This window comes from Sinocyclocheilus rhinocerous, unplaced genomic scaffold (assembly GCF_001515625.1).
Source record: "Sinocyclocheilus rhinocerous isolate Xijiao unplaced genomic scaffold, SAMN03320098_v1.1 scaffold2792, whole genome shotgun sequence".
Taxonomy (NCBI): Eukaryota; Metazoa; Chordata; class Actinopteri; order Cypriniformes; family Cyprinidae; genus Sinocyclocheilus; species Sinocyclocheilus rhinocerous.
In genome coordinates this window covers 21,396-30,665 of record NW_015648609.1, presented here as the reverse complement: position 1 = coordinate 30,665, position 9,270 = coordinate 21,396, and the positions used below count along the sequence as shown (strand labels likewise).

General features: G+C 36.7%; 1 long non-coding RNA gene across 1 annotated transcript; it reads right to left on the bottom strand.

Moving 5' to 3' along the window:
* Positions 1-7,870: 7,870 nt before the first annotated feature.
* LOC107709943 (uncharacterized) lies at positions 7,871-9,270 on the bottom strand. Its single transcript, XR_001636540.1, has 3 exons — positions 8,778-9,270; positions 8,499-8,594; positions 7,871-8,028 (listed from the first exon to the last, which is right to left on the bottom strand). It is a non-coding gene; the product is annotated as an uncharacterized LOC107709943 (long non-coding RNA).

Genomic DNA, 9,270 nt, shown 5'->3' with positions numbered 1-9,270 from the left:
ATATACATATATATATATATATATATATATACACACATACATACACACACACACACCGATCAGGCATAACATTATGACCACCTTCCTAATATTGTGTTGGTCCCCCTTTTGCTGCCAAAATAGCCCTGACCCGTCGAGGCTGGGACTCCACTAGACCACTGAAGGTGTGATATCTGGCACCAAGATGTTAGCAGCAGATCCTGTAAGTTGCGAGGTGGGGCCTCCATGGATCGGACTTGTTTGTTCAGCACATCCCACAGATGCTCGATTGGATTGAGATCTGAGGAATTTGGAGGCCAAGTCAACACTTCAAACTCGTTGTGCTCCTCAAACCATTCCTGAACCATTTTTGCTTTGTGGCAGGGCACATTATCCTGCTGAAAGAGGCCACAGCCACCGTTTCCATGAAAGGGCGTACATGGTCTGCAACAATGCTTAGGTAGGTGGTACGTGTCAAAGTAACATCCACATGGATGGCAGGACCGAAGGTTTCCCAGCAGAACTGCCTCAGCCGGCTTGTCTTCTTCTAAAAGTGCATCCTGGTGCCATGAGTTCCCCAGGTAAGCGACGCACACGCACCCGGCCATCCACGTGATGTAAAAGAAAACGTGATTCATCAGACCAGGTCACCTTCTTCCATTGCTCCGTGGTCCAGTTCTGATGCTCACATGCCCACTGTTGGCACTTTCGGCGGTGGACAGGGGTCAGCATGGGCACCCTGACTAGTCTGCGGCTATGCAGCCCCTTAACGCAACAAACTGCGATGCACTGTGTATTCTGACACCTTTCCATCAGAACCAGCATTAACTTCTTGAGCAATTTGAGCTACAGTAGCTCATCTGTTGGATCGGACCACACGGGCCAGCCATGGCTCCCCACTCAGCCTTGGCCACCCATGACCCTGTCGGCGGTTCACCACTGTTCCTTCCTTGGACCACTTTTGATAGATACCACTGCAAACCGGGAACACCCCACAAGAGCTGCAGCTTTGGAGATGCTCTGACCCAGTCGTCTAGCAATCACAATTTGGCCCTTGTCAAACTCGCTCAAATCCTTATGCTTGCCCATTTTTCCTGCCTCTAACACATCAACTTTGAGGACAAAATGTTCACTTGTTGCCTAATATATCCCACCCACTAACAGGTGCCGTGATGAAGAGATAATCAGTGTTATTCACTTCACCTGTCAGTGGTCTTAATGTTATGCCTGATCGGTGTATGTAACCTATAATAATGTTAATAAGACTTTCCTTTTAAACTCCTGACATTCTCGCCATTAAAAAATAAAAAATAAATAAATAAAATCTGTATAATGTCATTGACACTTTAAGGACATTTTCAAATATATGCAGAAATACACTTCTGGTATTGTGTTGGGTTGGCAATCTGAGTCCCAAGCATATTCATTTGAGAGTCATCTTATATATTTTGTGTATTTTTGGTTTCTGTAGCCAATTCAAGTGTTTATCGTGTTGTATGTCAAGTCAAGTCAAGTCACCTTTATTTATATAGCGCTTTTAACAATACAGATTGTGTCAAAGCAACTGAACAGCATTAATTAGGAAAATAGTGTGTCAATAATGCAAAATGACAATAGTAAACACTAATTTTCCAGTTAAAGACAGTTCATCATTGAATCAGTGATGTCTTCATTCAGTTATGCCTATGGAGCGTCTCCATATAGATAGCTAAGTAAGTGTGTGTGTGTGTGTGTGTGTGTGTGTGTTCCAACCTATACATCCTCACTTATTAACTCATATTTCCAGTTCATTACCTCTAGAAATACAAATACATTAAAATGACCCCTACCTCTGATGCCAAGAAGAGCAGCACAAAGGAGGCGTTCCCCATAGCGACCCCTAGAGGACGCAGTTCGAAGTTCCCATGAAAGGGAACAATGTTGCTCTTCCCACAATTCTGTGATCAATAAGAAAAACGCTGCTCCTCTGAGGAATCCGAAAATCTCAGACAAATGAGTGTTGATCTCACAACGTGTGACCAGTAATTGCCCTTCCAAACAAACAGCTCCATTGCTGTTTTTCAGTTAGAAATTATGGTATTATCACAGTCAAAACCATTGGAGAACATGATTGCCTTTTGCCTTATCAACAACACTCATAGACCTGCACAGAAACCCATAGAAAGCTACACAGATTTCAAACGCTCATTTGAAAAAGCTTTCATTCACCAATAGAGCTCAACGCTATAGCGCTAAAAGAACTGTAGACCCATACAAGTTCCGATTCTCGAATTTCATTGGTTGAGCGGCTGGGACTTTTCACTATTTTATTATTTTACTTTTCACTATTTCACTTACAGTATCACTACAGTATCACTCCGCTTCTCCAATGGCCATATCTGCAGGTTACAGTATTGAAGCATTAATCAACCGATTAGTTCACAAACGAATCCATTCAATCACGAACGAACCATATCTATCTTATGAGTGAGTCACTGAATCGTTTAAAGAACCGCTTCGTTCAAAGACGCCGCTTCATTCAGCAATGAATCAGCACTGTTTTGTGTTGCTGAGGCCGTTCACGCTTTGACTTCGTTTGAAACTATTCTGTCAAAAAATGACGAAGAAAGTGGCAATATTGTGTCTAAAATGTAGGTAAAAGTCAACTTATTGTTTATTTAATGTTAATGATCGACAAAATACAGGAGGAATGCCAAGAAGGAAATTAGGCTACATTTTGAGAATGTCCAACTAATAATGGAGAGAAATACGAGACGCCCTTAAGCATATTTTAAAAAATGATTTTCATGTCCAAAGTACTGTATTTCTGCTATATATGTCCTGACTAGCATTACAAATAAATAATTTATGGTTTTTTTTTTTTGACCATCAGCAAGAAAACATTAAAATATAAATGGATACAATGGAGACAAGCATTAGACAAATGGCTGTAGATGTGACCACAGAGATTGATATAAGATCACATTTCTGTTCATCTACAGAAAGACAAGAAAAAAAAGTACGAAGAAAAGAGCGTTCTATCCTCAGCAAAATATCCCTGGCCAAATATATATTTTAAATATATGCTAAATATAAGTTGTAAACAATGAAGCTCAATGAAATATGTTTTTGAAATAGAATATATTTAAAAATGTATTTCAGGTGCAAGAAAATACATTTCCAATGTTACAGTAGCCTATACATTTAGGCCAAATGCAAATGTGGATGGAATAACCTAATAGAAAACTAGAGTTAGCCTATATTATTTTTTATTTATTTATTTATTTATTAAACATTGTAAAGTATGTTCCTTGCTGATTTTTATTTAGAGCCGTAATAATCAGCTCCATTCACACACGCTCGTGTATTCCTGTCAGATCTCAGGGAAGGAGAGTGGCTTGCGAATGCAATAAACCGAGATTTAGCTGGATTCAAAGCACGGATGAGACTGTCAGACACAGATGTTTATTTGTTCATGCAGCGAGCTTTTCATTCATAGCAAGTGAGAAACAGAGCAGGTCAATGGAGGATAGACGTCACGTTCACCTGGACTGTAAATGTCTCTCACAGCTGTCAACGCAGCACCTGCCTCATTCCTTTTGATGTTAGAAAAGAAGACCTCTTTTCAACATGGGTAACAAACGATCAAAAGATTAGGAATAGAATAGAAAAAGAGAGGAAGAAAACCTTTCAATGAGGATTTTTGTGCGAGGGCCTATCTCAACTTTACCATTAAAACGGGGGTCTTTAATCTTTTTCAGACCAAGGTTTGGACTGTTTTGTCTGGTAACCTAAAAATGTGATTTATGTTGTAATATCTTGATATCATAATTATGTTTTTTTTTTCTTACAAACACAGGTTTTCACTTCACAAAACTTTAATTGTGGATCACTTCTGGATTATTGTGATGTTTTTATCAGCTGTTTGGACTCTCATTCTGACGGCACCCATTCACTGCAGAGGATCCACTGGTGAGCAAGTGATGAAATGCTACATTTCTCCAAATCTGTTCTGATGAAGAAAAAAACTCATCTACATCTTGGATGGCCTGAGAGTAAATTGTCAGCAAATTTTCATTTTTGGGTGAACTGTTCAATCAATCACAAAAATACTATCTATCTATCTATCTTCTGACTATTTCTATCTATCTACTCTATCTATCTATCTATCTATCTATCTATCATCTGACTATTTCTATCTATATCTATCTATCTATCTGTAGGGGGCTCCAAAGTCGCAAAAATAGTCAAGTCACCTTTTTTTGTACAGTGCTTTATACAATACTGGTTGTGTCAAAGCAGCTTTACAGAGTCAAGCAGGAAAATAGTTTGTCAATGATACAAGAAAAATACACAAAACTACACATTCTACAGTTGCTTTAAATCAAACAAAATAGCATTAATGAGCAAAACACACTATTTAACACTGCGATCACATCAGTTTGCTCTGAAATGTGATCTCCTCAATATTCTGCTCATGTAATATTCCTTCAGCTTTTCCCATAAATAAGAATGTTGCTCAGCTTGTTTTCACATGCACGATCAGACATGGCAGATGTTCAGACAGCAACAACTGAAATTATGGATTTTATAAATAATGATAAACAAATGAAATGCACAGCTGAATGCAACACTGAGAATAATAATAATTTTAAAAAGTACTGAACTCCAAATATGTTAGTAGCTAGTTCCACTAACTGTTAAGAACAAAATAAATACATAAATAAATAAAATCATTATGAAATAAAATACAATAAAAAGTGTCTCTCCTCAATATATTACACAACACAATATCTGTCATGTTGCATTCAGAAACAATAAGCTCTTGTTCAACTACACACAAAACACAACTATTAACAACAAAACTTCAACAAAAGCACTACATAGAAATAAAACACCTAATTCTAAATATCATTTATTTACTCCTCACTATAAATTACCTAAACACGACTACCAAAAGGAAAAAAGGTGATGAACTCCAAAAAAAAAACAAGGCAGACATTAATACTTTTTTCATTAAATTGATTTCATTACATTGAGTTTTCATTAAATTGATCAAAAATGAAAAAATAGGCATTACAAAATTATTAAATTTCAAATTAAATGCTGTTCTTTAGAACTTTATATTCATCAAAGAATATTGAAAAAAGTAAGCTATCATGGTTTATACAAAGAAACATTTTTTCAACATCAATAGTAATCATCAATAGTTTCTTGAGCAGCAAACCAGCATATTAGACTGATTTCTGAAGGATCATGTGACACTGAAGACTGGAGTAATGATGCTGAAAATTCAGCTTTGATCACAGGAATAAATTACATTTTAACATTTTCATATAGAAAGCAGTATGTTTAATAGATTGTAAAAGTATTTCACCATATTATTTTTTTTTACTCTATTTTCATCAAATAAATGTATTATTGGTGAGCAGAAGAGACTTCTTTTCAAAAACATTAAAATATCTTACTGACACCAAACTTTTGAACAGTAGTGTAAATAGTTTATAAATAACTAGTTAGATGCATTCTTACCTAACTTGTTATTAAATGATAAATAATACAGATGCTGAAATACACATAATACACATATGTTGAGCTGCTTAGAGTCTGATGTAGGATTTTTAATGTCTAAACACCGCTGACCTCTGCTGATCGTCTGTGTTAATGCACTGTTGAAAGATCCAGCTGTCATAGGCTTGAATGTGTTTATTATGTACAGTTATTAGCACTTTTCAAAGCAATTAGCACTTTCACAAAACAATAAGTGTAATAGGTGAAAATTTAAAAACACAAGAAATTAAAAATACAAAGAATAAAATCATTAAAAATATTTTGTTTATATTTAGGATGTATTAAAAAAATGAATTCTCCTGTGATGCATGTATGTCTACTGTTGGACATGGAGAAATCAAGTGAGTGAGAATCTGAAAAGTGTGTTTTAAGAGAGTTCAGATATTGTTGATAAGTTATGAAACAGAACAATTTAGATCCTGTGCCAGATCTCAAGAAGAATCTGATCTGTGTGTACAAAACAATGCAGTCCATAGCATGTGTAATCTCTGTAAAAGTCTTGAAAGAAACCTCTCTGACCTCCAGAGGCGTTCGAGAGATGTGAGAGGACAGGAGGGGTTTGATGGAGGCGGAGATGAGAAAGATTCTCACTGTAGCTGATGAGAAAGTCTACGAGCACATCTGTGCTGAATATGACTTCTGAGGAATCCTCAAGAAAATCAAGAAAGGTGGCAGATGTATGGCTTTTTTACTGTCATGCATAATGCAAAACTACTAGATTTGTACATTTCCTGATGAAATTGGGTGCAATAATCACATCTGAAAACTCTTTGTCACATACTGTTGTTTAGGGCTCCTCAACTTTGGCCCTCGAGATCCACTTTCCTGCAGATTTCAGCTCCAACCCTAATAAAATACACCTGAACAAGCTGATCAAGGTCTTCAGGATCACTACAAAGTTGCAGGTAGGTGTGTTTAATCCAGGTTGGAGCTCATTTCTGCAGGAAAGTGAGTTGAAGACCCCTGCTGTAGAATGTAAAAGTGCCTGGAGAATTTCATAATAGACTCCAATGTGATATTTCACACCATCCTGGAACTAAAAGAGCCAAAAATCAGTATACTTTTGTTTTGAGTAAATTCACATCAATCAATTAATTAATTATTTCAGCCACATAAGACATCAAGTGTGAAAGATTTAAAGGGATTGTTCACTCCAACAATGAATATTTGCTGGTAATTTACTCACCCTCAGTCCATCCAAGATATAGGTGCCTTTTTTTCTTCTTCAACAGAACAGTAAAGATTTTTAGCTGAAACTGTGGTCCTTGAAGATTCATAAAATGCAAGTCAGTGGCTACCAGCACTTTGAGAGTCAGAAAAGGCAACACAAAATTAACACCCGTGGCCCCTGATGATACATTGAGGTCTTATGAAGCGAAACGATCCATCTGTGCAACAAACTGAACATTATTTACAACATTATTACCTCTAATCCAGAGCTTCAGGCAAACGGTCTGGAGAGTGATGCCTGGTTCGCGAACTAATCGTTCTTTTGAACCAGTTCGTTTTACTGAACTGGATGAACAACGGTGGGAAATGCATCAGCATGCCATGGAAAGCACCACATGACAACAGAGGCATGAAGGCGACTAACTTTATAATTGAGAAACACCTGACCAGCAAGATGTCTAGCATAGACATCTTGATGGGAGGTGAATGGTGATACAATTACAATTCAAATCTGTGGCTTGCTATCTGATTAAAATACACTATGGCAGGTCCAATTAAACAATAGGTCGCATATAAACAGTGTTGGGGAAAGTTACTTTTAAAAGTAATGCATTACAATATTGCGTTACTCCGTAAAAAAGTAACGAATTACGTTACTTAGTTACTTTTTATGGAAAGTAATGCGTTACATTACTTTTGCTTTACTTTCGCGTTACTTTTTTAATGTGAGAAATGTTGAAGGTGTCTGAATATATTTTGGTTTGACTGTATCTATTTGATAAATGAAGTTAACCAACTAACATTATACATACCCTTTTGGTTTCTGTACCCAATATTTAAAAAATGTACAAATGCAATAAAAATATCGGTATCGGCAAGTACCAAAAATAAAAGTATCGGTATCGGGCGAGTACTGGAAAAAGTGGTATCGGTGCATCCCTAAAAAATACACAATATGTATCAATTAATACATACCCCCGGTTTCACAGACAAGGTTTAAGCCTAATCCCGGACTAAAATGCTTGTCTGTTCTGTTTCAACTGTAAGAAACTTGCACTGATTGATCTTAAAATATGTTATTGATTTGTCTCAAGATGCACACCTGTAATGTTTTTCTCTAAGGCACGTTTATACAAGATAATTAAATGTCCTAATTGAACTATGGCCTAATCCTGGCTTTACCTAAACCCTGTCTGTGAAACCAGGCCATACAGTTTTAAATATTGTATGGCAGACAAAAAATATCTCATTATAACCGGTTTACGTGCAAATCCATGAACCATTGAGGTAAGAAAAACGAGGCTTCCAGAAGCAGGCTTCCATAGTTTTCTGTAAAATAAAGGTAAAACAGAAAAAAATATTTTCATTAGAATTGTAATTGCTATACCATTTTGGTTGTTTATTCACAGAGAAAGATGACCAATGTCTTCTTGACTCTCAAAATATTCTGTGAAAGAATTACTCAATATTCAAGAAATGCAAAAGGTGAGCACAAGTTGGGATCAGTATCCCTCAGTGTCACTCTGAGAACAAATGACGCAGACAAGAGTGATATCTCACAGATTTCATTAATGATTAAGTTTAAAGCTGCCACTGAGAACTGGAGGCTTCTTCAAGGTTACATTTATGAACTCCTAGTCACACCAGAAAATGTGCCTTTTACCACATGACATTTATTTTCCTTGCTTCAGGGGATTTTTAAGAAAGGTTAAACGGCCTCATAGATCATTAATTGTCAATAAATGTTTTCTTCACATGATTTAACAAGTATTATAGCCACAAGAAAACCAGTGCCTTACTTTTCATAATTGCAGCCAAGACAGTTTGTATTATGGTCAGCTGGGCAAGAAGGAACTTTAAAAGGAGCCTGAGGCACTGAGGTAATTGTTGCGAACCTGTTCGGAAATGCATTTACATGCAGAAAAGCAATATTGTAATAAATCAACAAGGTTACAGGGTGTTAACAAGAGAGCTGTACTGTTAATTAACAGAACAAAGTAAAAACTAGGCTGTAATGGATTACATAATGTTGTAAAATAATGAACTACACTACTTTGTATGGCCACTAGGGGTCTTACCTTTTGGTCACCATTGCTCTTGTTGAAATTCATATTCCGCAACCGTCAGGCACAGCACAAGATGTCTTATCAGAATGCAGCTCACTTGCAGCCTACCTGGGCAAGTCTTCCCAAATGCGACTCTTGTCTTTAGAGCAGTTTCCACACAGGAAATCCAAATCTCGTGCTGTTCACACCGGAGAGGACAGACTGTCCTTATGTCTATAATTGTCTAACCTTTCCTTTCAAATATTTTGAACTGTAAGAATGACTAAAAAAATGCATATATGGCCTGATGAAGATATAGTTTAAATAATGCTAAAAGGACAGAATGTTTATCTGGATATAACCTGTACAAAGTCCTCGGTTTGGGTTTCCCAACATTTAAAATGTATGTAATTGAATACGAACACTATCCGGTTGACTGCTTTGTCTGGTCACTGAACTGCAGTGATCCGTCTGTGAATGTTTGTTGAAAAGTGATCTATCCTTGTCACTTATCCGCTTTACATTT